The 17,337-nt window shown below is 37.6% G+C and overlaps 1 protein-coding gene across 3 annotated transcripts in view; it reads left to right on the top strand.

Annotated features, from left to right (window-relative positions):
* Positions 1–4,505: 4,505 nt before the first annotated feature.
* ZNF385C (zinc finger protein 385C) overlaps positions 4,506–17,337 on the top strand; it is a 198,128-nt gene continuing 185,296 nt past the window's right edge. For 2 of the 3 annotated variants that reach the window (XM_087892209.1, XM_034415953.3), the window contains exon 1: positions 4,590–4,679. The gene's annotated coding sequence lies outside the window, so the exon portion shown is untranslated. Of the gene's footprint in view, positions 4,680–17,337 lie in introns of all 3 variants that reach the window. The other variant, XM_034415954.3, reaches the window with a different exon arrangement.

The raw sequence follows: 17,337 nt of genomic DNA, 5'->3' as shown, positions 1-17,337 counted from the left end.
GGGGCCAGCGATTCGTCCCCAATAGTCAGCGATGGCGTCAACTGACTATATCGGGACGTCGGAAACTGCAGCCACTCAGTCTTGGATGGGTTGAGCCTGAGCCTGTTCCTCCCCATCCAGATCCACACGGGTGAAACTAGACTTTAGTAGTAACTGTGAAAGGGATCTTGGAGTCTTAGTAGACAACCAATTAAATATGAGCCAACACTGCAGCATGAGCCAAAAAAGCCAATTAAATCCTAAATTGCATTAACAGAGGGATACAAGCGATCTAGTGAGATACTAATACCATTCTATAAAGCCTTAGTAAGACCATGCCTAGAATACTGCATCCTGTTTTGGTCACCACACTATAAAAAAGACGTTGAGACTCTAGAAAGAGTGCAGAGAAGAACAACCAAGATGATTAGGGGACTGGAGGCTAAAACATGATGAATGGTTGCATAAACTGGGCATGTCTAGTTTAATGAAAAGAGGGGGGGAACATGAGAGCATCTTCCAATATTTGAGGGGATGTCACAAAGAGGAGTGGGTCAAGTTATTCTCCAAAGCACCAGAAGATCTCCAAACAAGGAATAATGGATGGAAACTAAACAAGGAGAGATTCAACCTGGAAATAAGGAGAAATTTTCTGACAGAGAGAGCAATCAACAGCTTGCCTTCAGAAGTTGTGGGAGCTTCATCACTGGAAGCTTTCAAGAAGAGGCTGGACTGCCATCTGTCAGAAATGGTGTAAGGTCTTCTTAGGATTAGATGACTTACAAAGTCCCTTCCAACTCTGTCTATCTGTCTGTCTGTCTGTTTGTCTGTCTGTCTGTCTGTCTATCTAGTCTAAAGTTCTGAGAATAAGTACCAATGAAGCTTTTAATTAGTTATAATATTGACCTGAAGCTGCATTTTAAATCAAACTAACAAAATAAGTTGTGTGTTATGGCATTTTATTATTCCAGAGCTAATGTAATAATTGCCTTTTTTAGACAATGATATTAAATATATCAGTACAATCTATCCATCTTGATGAAGTTACAGAAATGATGGTAGATGAACCCTATAGAATGCAGAAGGCTATATCTTTTTCATTAGTACAAGTTTTTCATGAGAAAAACACTTTCCAATCACAGATTCACTCTTTAGACCACAAGGAATTACAACTAACATACTGAAATAACATGCTGACTGAACCTACACTCAGTTCTTACAGGGCATGTATCTATCTATCTTCTTCTAGTGATAAACAGAATTAGCAAGCAGATTGGACTGAAAATGGATCCTTGAATATTTGTCTGATATAGAACAATTAATAATAAAGCATCTCAACAAAACAAGTTTAGATAAAACTTTGTAGCCAATTTATTACTTTAAAAGAAATACTCTTTCTGATAATATGCAAGGAGGTTATTAAATGTATCTAGTTTTTCTTTTCTAAGCTGGGTGACAGGTAGCATAGCTTGTGATGTTTAATTTTTTTTGCAGAATCTGATATACTTTGCTAGAATATAGATGAAGAACTGTTAAATTAATTCCAATTGAGTTATCTGTTGGGGAAAACAAAACATCTGAGTCAAGATTTTGGAAAGCTAAGCACATCTTGCTTTACATCTTGGTTTCAGATGGGTTATGAAGGATGCAAGATAATAGGTTCTGTTAGGACTTCGTAACAAATTTTTCTGCTAGTACAACACTTTCAAAGAGTCTTAGTTCAAGACAGTTCAACCTTTCATCACCTTCATCTGAACATTTCAGTAAACCCAGCCAAGTCATCCAGGCTCTCAATGGGAGTCTCTGTCTACTGCATAGAAGGTCTTTTTAGAGATCACCAATTGCATTTTTACTCTGGAACAGTTTCCCAAAAGCCAGGTATGAAAGGATTGGGTTTTCCTCCTCCAAAAAAAGATTTTACCACCCATTTTTGTGTGTTTTTTCTATAACCTGCAGCCAAAGACATCTGCGCTGTTCGTCTCCTTGCCTATAAGCGCACTATGGTCAACAGATGTCAGCTAATAATGTTTAATCTGAATTTTGCTATGAAAAGTTACACCAGCTGCTGAACTGCTGGTCTTTTGGCAAGCCTACTATGAATGGGAAAGAGGTCTTCCTGTCTCTCTAAAGAGAAGGATGTGTATCTTCTATGTTTCTCTGCATGGAAAAGCTCAGTAAAATGTTTTTTTGATTTCGAACCTTGTTTCAGTTTTATGTTATTTTTACACACCGTGCTATGATACATAGTGCTTTGTACAAATCTGAACCTTTGGTCAAATTGTTGCTTAGACAGGGCACCCATTAACTTTAGATATTATCTAAAACTTGTAGTAGGCTTATCTTAACTCCAATTCCCCTTGATGTCAAGATCTGGAAGAGATTTTTCAGCTTCTGCACAAAGGGATAAGACATACAGTGGTCAGAAAAATACATAGAGCTGCCTTAAAGATACTTTTTATTCCCATGAGATTTTTACGTTACATATGCTACCAGCTTGCATAATAAATGGAGGTCACTAAGATATTACATAGTCAGCAATGATTCTGACTCTAATCAGGTCAGTGTGAATAGCATGATAGCGGTGATTACTATGAACTGTACTTTTCTGATATCAGGAGGGCCACAGGTTCTCTTTCAAGAGCAACAAAGGAGAAAAAAAAATATGGATATAAAATTCATAGTCCATCTCTGGAATAGTCATATTAAATAGCCTTATTTATGCCAGTGATTCCTTCACTCATCCAACTATAAAAAGGGAATAGCAAATTAGTTGTCCTTAGAATGACTAGAATGGTGATAGAACAGGCTAAAGTTCTGAAGGAGAACTATTTCATGAACATCATGCCTCTACAAGTAGTGCTTGTTTAGTGATCACAATTGGGACTGGCCACATGATCATTTAGTGTTTCAGTAAATGAAACAATGACTGTGCCTATTATCTCACTTCAGCTTTCCTTGCTTCACAGTCCTTCAAGGTTGTAAATTTCCAGGGAAAGATTGAAGTCAAATGAGGTCCAGGCAGAAGAAGAACATCATGGCTTCAAAATCTAAGGGACTGGTTTGGACAAAACTCAGCAGCACTTTTTCGTGCTTCTGTTGATAAAAATAGGAACGGCAGCATGATCGCCAATGTCCGATGATGGATATGGTACAACAACAAGAAGAAGGTAGGAAATGTGGGTGCATTCTGGGAATACTGGTTGCAAAGTTATTTTTTCATCATCATCATAACTAAAAACAGTAGCTAAACAAGGCAGTTGCTAAATGAGGACTAGCTGTACTCCATCTGATGGTGAAATGGAAAGCACTTAAAAAACAGCAAACTCGACTCATTTAAAAAAGACAAGCAGAGTCAGGCTTAGCTACTGTTTGGAGAGAAGACCACTAAGAAATACTAGGACTTTAAACTGGAGAAGAAAGTAGATTGGGATTTTTGAGAGACCATCCCAGAAGGCAATAAAATTACCAGGAATTGATCTTTATCCTTTTACTTCTGCCAGGGATGAGAACTACTTGGGTGTAGCAGTTTAGGCATAGATTAGAGCAGGGAAACCTACCATAGGCACCGAAGCCATCTGAGTGATTGGTCATTCTTTATCAGCCTTAGGAATAAGGCAATGGCAAGTCTCTTCTGAAAATGGAAAGAAAAAAAAACCCAGACTTGTCTAGGCACTTACTAGGAGTCAAGATTGATTCAAACTGAATCAATCAAAACAGAGAGTAAGCACTTCCTTAACTTTTTAAGAATGCATTAAATAGATCTTCCTGAAGATCTTCCTGAAAATAGATCTATTATGTTTGCTCAAAGCTTCTTGGCAAGCCTATTAAGTAAGTTGCATCTTGTTTGAATATTAACAACTGAACCTATCAAACCCAACCACTTCCTTTTCCTATATAGCTTTCACAAGACCAGTGTCGAGTAATCTTCCAATGGCACTGAAGGAGGCAGCTATCTGGGGAGGTAGGGAAAATCCCAACCAAAACAACTTTGGAGAACAAGTTATTAACCCCATAATCTATTGGTTCAGGTAATTATCTCATTCAGTTCAATGGCAGGTCAGGCTTTGGATGTGGAGTGATTATGAGCACTACACGCACAAAAATGTGTATTCTTTGAACCATCCTGAATCAACTACCTCTCAACTTAATTGGACTCATATATATTTTTTTTCAGACTGTGTGTGTGCGTGTGTGTGTCCGTTCTGTTTATCCATCCCATTCATACATTTATATACTTGCGTTACACCCTCACTAACGTCGTTAGTCATCCCACCCCCTCCAGATTAGCATCCAAACTTTGCAGAATATGCGGCAAGTTGTCAATCATTTTGGATGTCTTTTTTCTGCGCCTGGTCGGGTTATTCTAACAGACGTTCTCACAGCCTGCTCGGATGAATGAAAGCAACCTTTATATATGCAGCATGCATGCAAACATTTCCCCCCCTTTAGGACTAATTGATGCAGCTGTCGCGGTCCGCACGTTGCCTAGTCCGGCGTTCCAACAGCAACGAGAGGCGAGGGATCAGAAACACCCTCAAGAGGCGGGATAGCGCGCGTGCGCGTCCCCTAAAGTCCGAGGAGGCGAGCTCGCGGCGTTTTCATCCGCTCTTTGCCCCGGCGCGAGTTGGGAGGTTTCTACCTGTTTGCCTGGACAAGAGAAGATGTTGCAAGCGGTGCCCAGCTGAGCGGCAGCGGGCCAGGTAAGGAGTCAAGGGGAGCGCGGCTCAGCTACAAGGCGCTGTTGATCGCAAGGGTTGACTTCTCTGGATCCGGGTGCTTCTTGCATGCTACCTCCGCCTCCTTTTTGAAGAAACCCATTTTACTTTGCAAAGCGAGAGAGGCGGAAACCCCTCTTTGCTTCTCCATGAACTCGTGAGCAGGTGTGAGAGAAGTGTGCTTTTGCATCATGCCCGAGCAACACTTTTGCATAGGCGAAAAGGGGATGTATGTAGTTCCTGTTTTCCGTTAAAACCATGTCAGTAGATACTCCATTCATTTTCTCCTTTCTTTCTATTACATTTATTCCCGGTCTCTTTTCTCTCAAGCCGCTGATCTTCCCATTTGGTTTTCTCCTCCCAGTTCTCAGGTTTTCTACCCTTTTTTCCTGATTCTTTCTTTTGCCCATTTCTCTTTTATCCTTAAAAGTCCTTCACCTCCCTCTCAATATTCCCTCAACCCCCTTTATTCGGATGATTTGGGTTCTCTAAGTTAAAAGGACCCCCCCAAAATTATAAAAAGGTTCATGTAATCCCTTGGTCAGCCTGAATGTGGGGCTTTTGTTACTGTTTCTTTACTTTTGATTTTCCTGTCAAAGTAGTGTGGTTTTGATCAAGATTCTGTTAAAGATTTTTATTCTGTATGGACTATAAATCATGTTTCCTGGGTGAAAAATACTTGGAGAGCCCAAGAGTGTAATGGTCCATTTGGAATTAGTATTTGCTTTAGTATTTTTGACCCTAAACAAATCATTTTGTAAAAGCTCTCTGCATTGGGACACTTTTGTATAGTATTGTGAGAGATTTTTGGATTTGAACTGTGAGATCTGGGGAAGGCATTGAATTGAACTGAGGCCAAAATTGAATGAGTTCAAAGGGATGGGCATTATTTACTTTATATGTTGGAAGTATTTTGAGCTGAAAATGGTCTTTCCAAGTAATTTAGGATATTTTAATTAGGTAGTACAAAACTTTATTATCAGATGTTGGTTTTCCAACTAACTTTTCTCATCCTGGCACCCTCCTGGTGTTAGCTGAAAATTTTAATTCCAAAACATGTAGAGAGTGCCAACTAAGGGAATATGTCCTACATTGTGGAAACATAATTGGTATGCCACTTTGAAATTAAAGCCATTCCAATGAATTAAAGTTCACGTACCCCTAAGGCTTGCTACAATTATCATATGGACTCCCAACATTTCATAAATTCATCTGTGTCTAATCATGTTTAATATAGGAACATATAAGCTTTTTGATTAGAAAAGATCCTCAGATTGTTGAAAATCTTTAGAGAGAATGATTCTACTGGGAAATGTCTATGGACTGGTGTAGATTTTCCCCTCTTTTTGCAATTGATGTACGTAATAAAAGTTTTTTGTGGGCAGGAGTTTGGTTTAAACAATCAGCTGACTTACCTAATTATAACAGTAGACATTTTACATTAGCATTCATTTGTAAATAATTATGGGTTGTACAGTATCAGATTCAGTGTATAAAAAAATCATTGGACTAATGAAATCAATGCCTTCTGTTTTCCTGTTCTGTTTAGTTAGCAAGGTCTTGAGGGAATTTCCAGTATTCCTACATTAACAAGTATTTTTGGAAGAGATTGTAAAATATGTTCTCCTTCAAGGGCACAATAGAACAAATTAGTTGTAGCAGTTAGATGGATGTTACTGCCCAGTAATATTTGGGATATTTCTTAACTTTCCAAAAATTCTTGTCTTTGGCTGGGAATAAAATGTACCCACACATGCTTTAGAGTCCTCAATAATCATTAGTTCATTGCTACACAAATAAATCGCATCAGCTAACACAAACTAGGTAATTCTCAACTTTAGTTAGTAACCAGTCAAAGTCCCAACAGTGCTAAAAAAAAAGGGATTTATGACCACTCCTCGCATTTACAACTATCATAGCATCCTCACAATTATGTAATCAAAATTCAGGTGCTGGGCAACTGGCATGTATTTGTGACAATTGCAGCATTCCAGTCATTTTATAGCCATTTGCTGACTTATAACAAGCAAATTCAGGGGTGGGGGTAGGGAAGCTGGATTTGCTTAACAACTGTTTCACTTATTCTCTGCAGTGATTTGCTTAATATCTATAGTTTTTTGCTTTGGCAAAAAGTCATAAAATTGGGCACAATGGGAATTCCAGTCTCACGTGTCATAAATTGAGGATTACATGTATTGTAAACTTCTGGGACATATTCAGTTCTACCTTACTCAATTGCACACCTGCTGGAAGAATTGATTTAGTTGGCTTAAATTTTCCCCATTGGTTTCACAGAAATCTATTAGCTTAATTTTTCCCACCTGATACTGTCCAGATATTGTAAATGTCAGTTTGCACTTGGAGGATACTTGATTAGAGAAGGCTGAGTTAATCTCTATCCAGTCATTCTCAAACTGCTGACTTTTTCTTCCTTTAGCATATAATCATGGTATTCCCTGGATGTTTCCTATCCAAGAGCTAACCAGGTTAAAACCTTCAAAGCCCAGACAAAATTCAGCTAGGACTGAGAGACAGCCAACCTGCTCAGATAATAAACTCTTATCATGCCATCAAACACCAATAAGGCAATGGGTATTTAATAACATGCTGAGAATGGCAAGTGAGTGGCTCAGTGGAATATTTCTGATTTGGGAAGAGATAGTACATTCAGTTTGTGTTGGACCTGGCTATGTTTCATTTGAGGACAAATCCATACGTAACTGAAACTAAATGAACAGTTTATATATTGACACTAGTTGAAAAAGAAGACTACAATTTCAATTCTGCACCAAATTAATTGTCTTCTAACTAGTTTTTTTGATTAATTTGAAACTCTCAGCAGTCTGGCTCACAATAGCCTATAGAGTTTGTCTACTAATATGAGACAAGAGTTTTGTCACATACCATCTTTAACATGGCCGCCACTGACTAAGATATGCAAAATTGGACAGAGACTTCTTTGGGATTAAACCAAAGCTATGAAAATTCCTAATCAAAAATATTGTTGTTTTCAGAAAAGCAAATTAGGGGAACCTTCTTCCAGGAAACGTTTGGGTTGCTCTAACTCATTTCTGCTGCTAACAATGTTTTCACTAGAATTTTTAAATTGAGCATATTATTTTAAACCGTGTATGTGTAAAATCTACCTATCAGGAATTACTTAATCCATTTTGTTGCCTGAGGCAAAAAATAAGACAGCCGTACTTCTCTTAGCTTATAAAATTGAAAGAGACTCCCGACTGAGATTTATTTCAATCTTTTCTTCATTGCTTTCAAAGATTTCTTTGCACCTGGAGGCAGCAGCTAAGGGTCTCTGAGCAAACCATGTAGCAACCTTACATACAACTGCCTTTCATCACTAGTATCTGATCCCAAATGTGGAACAAATAATCACTGGGTCATCATATGGAGGTTGCACTTTAAAAGTAGAGCCACTGTCTCTTAGCATTTAACTTAGTACTTGGACAGGAGACCTTCAGGGAGTAGTAGCATGGGTTGTATGTTAAAACTGGGAAATTGAAACACATCCTCAGAAAAACTAGTGGCAAACCATTTTGACCCCTGGTGCCAAGAAGTCTGTAGGTATACATGCATATTACCTCTATCTTTATGAGAGTTGACTAGCTTTAGAAGCATAGTAAAATCATATACCAAATCTCTGCCCCTTTCCCATTCAGATATGCTCCAAATATTTTCAAATTCTGGGAACTATAATTCCCAGCCAGAGGCTCTATTAATTTGGAATTCTGGAAGCTATCATTGCAGTGCATTTGGAGGCATTGAGCTAGGGAAGGCTTTTTTAATCAGCTGCTTCTGCGATAATCTTTAAAAAAAGCAGAATTATGCTAGCTAAGGATGACAGAAGACCTAGTCTAGTATATCTGAATGGCTGCTCTGGCAATCAAAAGAATACCCAAGATTCCCTTAGCCTCTTTTTTATCTACCAGATTTACCTCAGCATCTCTGCTTCTTAATTGTAATTAGAAGCTGTAATAAAAAAAATCCAGGTAATCCTTGCTGTTTATGAAATTCCAGAATTGAGTTTTTACTATCCCTTTTATTGCCTTCCTGAGGTAGATCAACATAGAAACTGGCCTGATCTTAACATTTGTTGAATGAGTCATAGTTTCTTGAGACATAGGTCTTATCATGCTTATTATAAAGCTATGGTGCTAACTTTCTCAGTGAGTCATTCACTAGTTTTATAAACATGCAATGAATCTGTAAGGACAGTTAGGAATTAAAGGTCAAATAATGGTTATAATTCCAAATTTCTTGTCTATATTCTTACTTTACATATACCAAAACTCAAAATCCTGGGCACATTCAGAAGGTTATTTTCAGCTATTACAATTTATATGTAATTCAAATGCTTGGTACTTCAGGAAGAGTCAAATTCACATCCACCTAAGCCACCAGCGTCTGTGAGGTCATTTACGTTATTCACACTACATGCTGAACCATCATCCAGTAAAGTTCACACAACATTTCAAACTCTCAACTAATAATGTCAGCTCTATCTTGATTCCTAATGATTTCATGGTCAGGTCCATATATTTTTCTTGGCAACAATATTGAAGTGCATCTTCTGAGATTTTTTTTAAAAAAACTTTCCAGTTCAAGTTATAGGTCTAGCATTTGGGGGGAGGCTCAAACTTACCCAGCCAAGTCCATCTCTGCTTATCCTTTTGAAAACTGCTCAGGTCACCTTGGTACTAGCATCTTGTTAGACTGAGTTAACCTTGAAACGAACTGTTTGAATACAGCCACAGCTCTACTCAATCCACCTCCCATTATTGTGAGAATAAATTTAGAGGAGAAAATACTATACACAGTGCCTCGAATTCCTGAAATATAAAATTAACTATTGTATAAAAATATTCAAATGTTGTAGTAGTGTGAAATCTGACTTGCACTTTTTTATAAAGGTGAAAATCCCTTCACAATTTTATTATGATGGGTGAATGTTCCTGGCAGGTGCGGTCATGTTAAAATGGTGTAATAATAATTCTCTGGCAAAAGTTTAAACAAGACTGGGCAACCCACACGTCCAATTTGGGACCCTGAAAGCTCTCAGAATGGGTAGGTCAAAATTGGGAAGGCCTTCCCCCCTCCCTTTTTTTTTTTTTTTTGAGGTTTGAAAAAATATTTTAAATTGAGCAAAATGGTGCAGACTTCCTCAAAATGAGGGTGATTTTTCTCCATTTTACAGGGATTTAAAAGGCCAAATGAGTATTATAACCTCTTCAAGTTTGCACTAAGGCAACAAGTTTGGTCCCTATCCCTTACACACACACAAAGATTTTAAGAAATTTAAAGCTCTAAACTCTTTAGACCAACCCACTGATGATGTCCCCAATTACCTAGACAAAGCACAAAAGTCCTTAGGGAGAAGGGCGGTATATAAATTGAAAAAAAAAATTCAAATGCATCTTCTAAATTGAAAAGGATCTTTCACCCTGATTCATTTTAAGGATGAGTCCATATTCAGTGGTACACAATATTTTGCTGTTGAAGTTCAACTAATTTGTCTTCTGTCATTTCATTTCATTTTACTCAGTCCCTTGGAAAAATAAATAAATTTGCCTGTTCTAAAGCTAAGTCAGAAATAATCACCAATTATATCAGTTAGGATGCTCCTTTCTCTCATCTGGGAACTACCCACATCCTGCAGTTTTTTCTATTTTGATCAGAGTTTGGGGTCCTTATAATTTGACATTGGTGATCCATGTTAAAATAACTTCATTGCATTTTCACACTTCCAGCTAATAAACCCAGCAACAGAATCAGGTTCTCAAATTTTATCATGTCACAAGGAAGTTCTGGAGATCATACTGACCATAAGATCTTACTCTTAAAAAGTGAGGAACTCTTTGATTGAATGCTGAAGTCAATTAGGACAACTTGGATGATATCCAACATATCTTAGAGGCTATCTCTGCCAGTCCAGAGAGGGTATTCATAGTAGTGTGGATCAATTCCAGCAAGATTCTTTTTGAAATCTCTGTGGCCCATCATTCAAAATTAGGAGATTGCCCAACTGGATATTTGATGAGTTCTCACTCATCATTCTAGTAGAGGCTTCCCATTGGTCATGTTTGCATGGTACAGCTGACCCAGTTAGCTTTACCCTGAGGGAATATTCCTGTTTGTTAGCACTATGTGAACATAAATGATGTCAAATCCAGAACAGTCATCTCTGATATAAAGATTAGGCTGTCATTAACCTGTTCAGAATTTACATAGCTGCATCCTTTGAATGCAGCGGTTTAAATCTATTTTTTTAGCCCTAATCTGTAATTTTTCTCTTTTTATTGTAATTAAAACATAAGAGTAAAAATGAAAGTTTAAAAAAAAATCCAGCAACAATATTTTTTCATTTCAGAACTTTGTTTAAAAGGAAAACATCTAACAATAATGTCTGAATATGGTTTTGAAAATGAAATCTAACAGCAGTTCTCCTATTCTGTAACATAAATATGAACAGCAACCAAAAGTTATTTTGTGTATAACATTTCTACATCTTCAGAAACATAAGGAAAGTTCTCAGATGCATGAGGGAATTTAGCAGTCGAGACATTAAGAAAATAGGATTTCCCTTCTGCTACATTAGAAACCTGTTTGATTTGGTTCCATGGTAACACAGTAGAGATATACAGTATGCTCCTGTTGGAAACTTGTAAGAAGGCAAGATCTGAGAATCTTCATACTTGGTTTATAATTTTGATAATTTTTGCATCCTTAAAGTGATTTATGATTTTGACAAATTATACTCGCTGAGCAGAAGTGATAAACTTAGAGTAATTCTTTGTAGACAAGAGCTATCAGTCATTCCCTTGTGTCTTCAGCTACATTTTTCAATTAATCTGATCACTTAAGTGAATGATTAAGTGCTTGTGGTAGTTCTTAATTCTTTCTCAAATTGGAATTATTACTACACATTTGTGTTAGAAATTTATCCTGGTACTGACTGAATCAAATTCTCATGAAGGTTATGAGATAAAGCATATGACTAAAAAAAATATCCAGTGATTATATGGAAACCATGAGCCCATGAAGAAGCAGAGCAGGAGGAGTCTGTGAAGAAAAGTGGATGCTATTTTCAAATGTTACAGTTTGGACTATTGTCAAGAGCTGTTCGTAACTGCTATAAATACTGTTCGATTGAGGAATGAGATTTGAGATGTGGGTGTTTTGAACAGAGTTGCTGAATGTATGGTCAAAATGAGAATGGCAGTGGAATAGTCATAAGAATAGAGCTCACCCTTTCAGGTACACCCTGTCAGATACAGAAACATGTAGATTATCAGTGGAAAGATGTATGTCTGGATTTCTATTTCTGGTCAGCGACTATGGCAAACTTGTCTTGATCTTCTGATATACATTTAAAAAAAAACAAAAAAAAAACCCTGTTGTCCTTTAGGAAGTTCTTGTACAGTTTGTGCTCTTTGCCCAAGACATATTGAGTGTCACAATTAAAAATGAGATCATTACGAAGTTTGCATATATCCATAAATCAAATCATTAAGGCAAGTCTGCATTTTCAAAAAGTGCCTTTCAGCTCTTAGGTACGCAAAGTCTTCCCTGGAATTTGTCCCCACCCTTCTTAAACTTTTCAATGCTGCAATCTTTTGAAAATCAAAACAACCCATTCCTTGTCCTCTGCTGCTTAAGATACACAAATCAAGTATTGAGTTCTTGGGCAGGGCAGGGTTTTTAAGTTGCTGTCTTGTATTTGAGTACATTTTTGAAAGTTTGTCTACATTATGCCCACAAGCTGTGATTTTATACTATTTGAGCTCACCTTTCCTTCCCACCCTTCTGAAACATTTCACTGCACAGAACCTCAAACATTTTGATTATAAACAGCAGCACAGTGGAGCTTAGTGGGCACTTCTGTATTTAGGAGTGAGTCACACAGACATCGCTGTCGTCCTGATGCTTGTCTTCAGCTGCATCTCAGTAAACCATTTAATGTATTGGCTCTCAAAAATAGTATCAGTGTACCTAAAGAAATTTAGTTTGTCTGGGCTGGAAACAAATCCTCCTTTTTTCCCATGCCCTACAGATGTACCATAAAGAACATCTGTATGGTTAAGGAGCTTTTTAAACACTGCCAGGAACTTTAATAGCTAGAATTGGTAACAAGACCTAAAACCATTTATCAAAACATTCAGGAAGAAGGCAAGCCATAACATTGTCCTTTCTGAATGCCTACTCTGAAGACAGGACCCTGTCGGGGGGGTTGGGAGTGGGCATGGCCGGGGTGGGCATGGCCATGGCCGGGGTGGGTGTGGCCAGCTCTACATCACTCGTGTCGGGGGCACCTGTGGTGGCCAAGTGCTAAGGCAGGACTTCCCTCAGACCCTCCCTCACTTTCATTATAATCCCCCTCCCTCCCTCCCTTCCTTTTCTTCTTCTTCCTTCCCTCTTCATTCTCCTTTCTTCTTTCTTCCCCTCTTACCTTATTTTTCCTTCCTTGCTCTCTTCCCATCTTTCCTTATTTTTTCTTTTTCTTTGTCTTTCCTCTTTTCCTTTCTCCTTTCCTGTCCCTTCTTGCATGTTCAAATGCAAAAGGGAAAACATTTCTCCTTTTGTTTTGTTTTTATTTTGTTTTTCTAGCCCTCTGCCAGTGAAAATGGAGCCCGGGGAGGGGTGTGTGTGACCCCCCCAGTGCCCAGTTTTCGCTGGCAGAGTCACTGCGGGCCAGTCATTTGCTGTTTCCGGGGCAGCCGCATAGGCCATATCTAAGCACCCTGTGGGTCGGATCTGGCCAGTGGACCTTGAGTTTGACACCCCTGCAATACATGATTAATACATGTATTATTACATGTATTAATGTTAATACATGATTATACATGTTAATACATGAATAACACAGCAAGCTGCAAATCCAATAATTGTCACACCTGAACAGAAAGCAAGGGGTTCCAGAAGTTGTCATGCACAGAGGGATGAGGAACCTGCTCCGTATATCATCAGTTCTTTTTTTAAAAGAAAAAAGTATTGTGCATGCCTGTCAGGATACATGCCTTTACTTGCAAAATGGAAGTTATATAGTATTTATAATACAGTCACTCTCTCATGCTTAAAATTTCTGGTGAAAAAGTGATGGAGAAATCTGGCTCATAGAATTGCCAAGAGTTGGACATGATTGAATGGATAACATCCTATCATCGTCATCGTCATCATCATCATCAAGTGTGACTTAAGTCCACTATAAGGTTGACAGAATCAAAACTAGGATGTGGATTTTTTTCAAATGAAAGTTACTGCTATGTCCTAAACTAGAAATCAGGAAAGAAACTGAAATATATCAAGTAGAATGTACTGCTCTATTGACATAGAAAGTTACAAAGTTTTAGACTTTAAAAAAAATTATCTTAGTTTTCACTAAATCAGAGACCTTACAAAGCTATTTGCCCATGAAAGGCTTTGGTTTTTCAAGAACTGAAAAAAATTCTGAGTCCTTGGTGTATTTCATAGTATTGTCAACTCAAAGGGTTATCTTCTACTTTCATTATATTACATTAAAAGCCTATTTTAGTACTAGTGTGTCCCCCACCCAAAAAAGTACAAGAGGATGCTTTATAATATGATGTGAGACATGGCCCATTCTGGCAATGCTTTATGGACTGTTCTGAACAAAATGGTGAAATAAGAACATACAGCCCTGTGTAAACCAAGCCATTAAATGATGCAGATGTGATTGACTGCAAAGCATGAGTTGTATGGCTTATTAGATGAGCCCTGATTTGCTGTAATCACAGAGCAAAGCAGGAGGCAAAATAGCACTGAATGACAGGGGATGGAGAAAAGGAGGTAGAACAATGTAGATAAAAATATTCAAAATGGGGGGAGGGGGTTTATTTTGAGATACATATTTTTTTAAAGGACAGACACTTTGTCCCAAACATTTCCATGTACAAATCTAATTCAACAATAGCTGAGGTTGATTGTTGAAAATATTACAATGCTAAACTGTTTTTCATATCTCTTCTCAGGTTATCAAGCACATTTTTATTTTAATAAGACCTTCATTTTTAAAGGAAGAAAATTTCCTAGCTTTTAAAAGTTCTAGAATGTATAGCTTTCTAGAAAGTCTCCTGCAAAGACATACAAGAGACTCCTGCTGGGACTTCAACTTATGAAATCCAAAAGTCATATTTATATTGTCATATTTTATAATATTTCTATTGCAGTATATAAGAAGTGCAATAACCAGTATCCTTTTCAAAGATTTCCCCATGCTTCCAGCTGAACTAGCCATCTTAGAAATGCAGCATTAAATGAAAGCTGCGTTAAACACACATTTTTCAATGTTCATAAGGGGGATGTTGGTGGTCCATTAGGTTGGTAGTGCATCCCAATCAACCAAAGGGGAGTGGGAAGAAACCACTAAAAGTGTTTTACTTTTAATAGAATTAACATGGGTTGCAGATCCTGAGAATAAAAAGAAGTGTAGGATCAGATTTTCTGTCTCAGCTCAAGATTCCACCCTTTTCAATAAAAGCTCTGGAAATACTAGAAACAATGGGTTTTAATTGGCAGGAAAGTTTGGATAAAAGTGTCTGAGATTTTTTTTAAAAAATTATTTACAATGCTGCTTTGCCCTTAACTTTACTTAGTGTTTTGGCCCCTTTAGTTACATTTATCTTTCACCAAGAAACATTTATATTAACAGTTGTACTTATATTGACCTGGCTTTTTAGTCAATTCAAGCATGCACTTTTCTTTTATTTTTCTCTCTGTGTTTTTTTTTTAATAGCTTCGTTTAAAAATATATTTAGCATTTTTGACTATAGCAACCATTGTTGGGCTCAACTTGACCTTCCACTATTGAAACTAATCCTATAGCCTTTTCCCAGTTGAATTGTCTCCTACTACCCACACAATATTTGACCTCTGTTCATTTACCTAACTTTAAACAGCCCTGTGGGAGGCAATCATTATTCAGAAAGATGGTGGGTAGGTGGAGTGGAAAGAAATCATTTGCTTTTGGGTCAAGAGTAGCAGTTATATTGCCTTCACTTAACTGTAGAAAACATACAGCAATCAGCACAAAGACGGTGCTATTTGGAGGCAGCTTTAACAACACTGAGGAGAGTTTTGAAAGAAACGTGGAAAAAAAGGTCAAACATGAACATCCTCTAAGGGAATCACTTTACTCTGTGATCCCCAATTACGGTTAGCAGAGGCCTGAAACAAGATGCAATTGCCTTCAATTTATTTCTACTGTGAGACCAAGGTTTCATTTTAATCTTAACATTTGCCTTGATTCTCTGTCTTCCTCCTGTAAGAGATAAGTGCCAGTGTTTCTAGAGCTAAGTCCCTTATATGGAGATCAAAGTGCCCATATGGTACAGATGTATCCTTTCAAACAGGCCAGCTCTTTCCCTACCTGACATTCAGTAAACAAATGAGATAGATGCAAGCATATGCACAAGCATATACCATAATTTTAATTTACAAGAGGAACCTTCATGGTCTCTTGGAACTTCAAAGGCATTTTTAAAAATTGAAATGGTACTCATAGATAAGTAGAAGTGTGGGAGCTAGCAGGGTTCTAAGGGGCAGTTTCATTATTCATCACTCGTAGGGTGGTGGACAGTTTGTAAATAGGGAATCTATTCCCTTGACATCTATTTCGACCTTGATGTAGTCAAGTTTTCAAAATATAGTCAGACCTACACACTCTTGAACATGTATATTTCTGATTATTTTATAAGGAATATATAAATGACCACAAAATATCATAAACTGTTGGAGATAGAAATGCATATTTTCTTGCTGGTGTGTGATAAATCTTGTCATCAGATCCTTGAATACTCTAATCCAAGGGTCCCCAACCCACGGTCTATGAACAGGCCCTGGCCCACGTCATGCCAGAAACTGGGCTGTGCAAACAAGCGAAGCCCCATCCATGGGATGCAGGCATCACGCGAAACTATGCCCCCTCTGGTCTGCGGAAAACCTTTCTCCATGGAATCGGTTCCTGCTGCCCAAAAGGTGGGGGGGGCATTGCTGTAATCAGTGTTTACCATCTAAAAAAATTCTTAACTTCTTACATGAGTCTGCCAGCAGTATATATCTATATATTGATTTAAATTTTGTAGCAATGCAAAAATAAGGTATGATGTAGCCCCTGCTGTCATAAAAGCTGTATCCAGGCAGTGGTTGAAACTATGGAAGCATTTTGCGTTATATTTTTAGTGTGCAAAATAAGTAAAAGATTATAAATAGCTTGGCTTCAATTTTGCAAGAGTTTTAGAAGCGTCTTCTGGGCTTTGTTTTGCAGCATCTTTGAAACTAAAATAATTTTAGAAGGGAGATTAAAAGCCAGTTAGATTAATCTCTTCTGAAGAAAGAAAAGATTTCAAAGTAGGGTCTTTGAAAACCTCAGGGAAATTTGACTTAAATAAGAATAGGACTTATTGCAAAGATAAGAAAACGAAGAAAGTTTGGAGCCTGGCTTGAATACACTGCCTGATTTCCAATATCATATGTACATATATCATATAGATATTAATGGGTTGTGTCACTGCTCGTTCTGTCTGTCAATCTATCATCTTCCTAGTCTAGTTAATTTTGATTATTAGACCAATCAAACAAGAAAATCTTGCAGTGCCTGCAGAAAGAATTG

The sequence above is a fragment of the Pantherophis guttatus genome, chromosome 4 (assembly GCF_059756535.1).
Source record: "Pantherophis guttatus breed Tessera chromosome 4, ASM5975653v1, whole genome shotgun sequence".
Taxonomy (NCBI): Eukaryota; Metazoa; Chordata; class Lepidosauria; order Squamata; family Colubridae; genus Pantherophis; species Pantherophis guttatus.
This window is presented reverse-complemented; position numbering and strand designations above follow the sequence as displayed.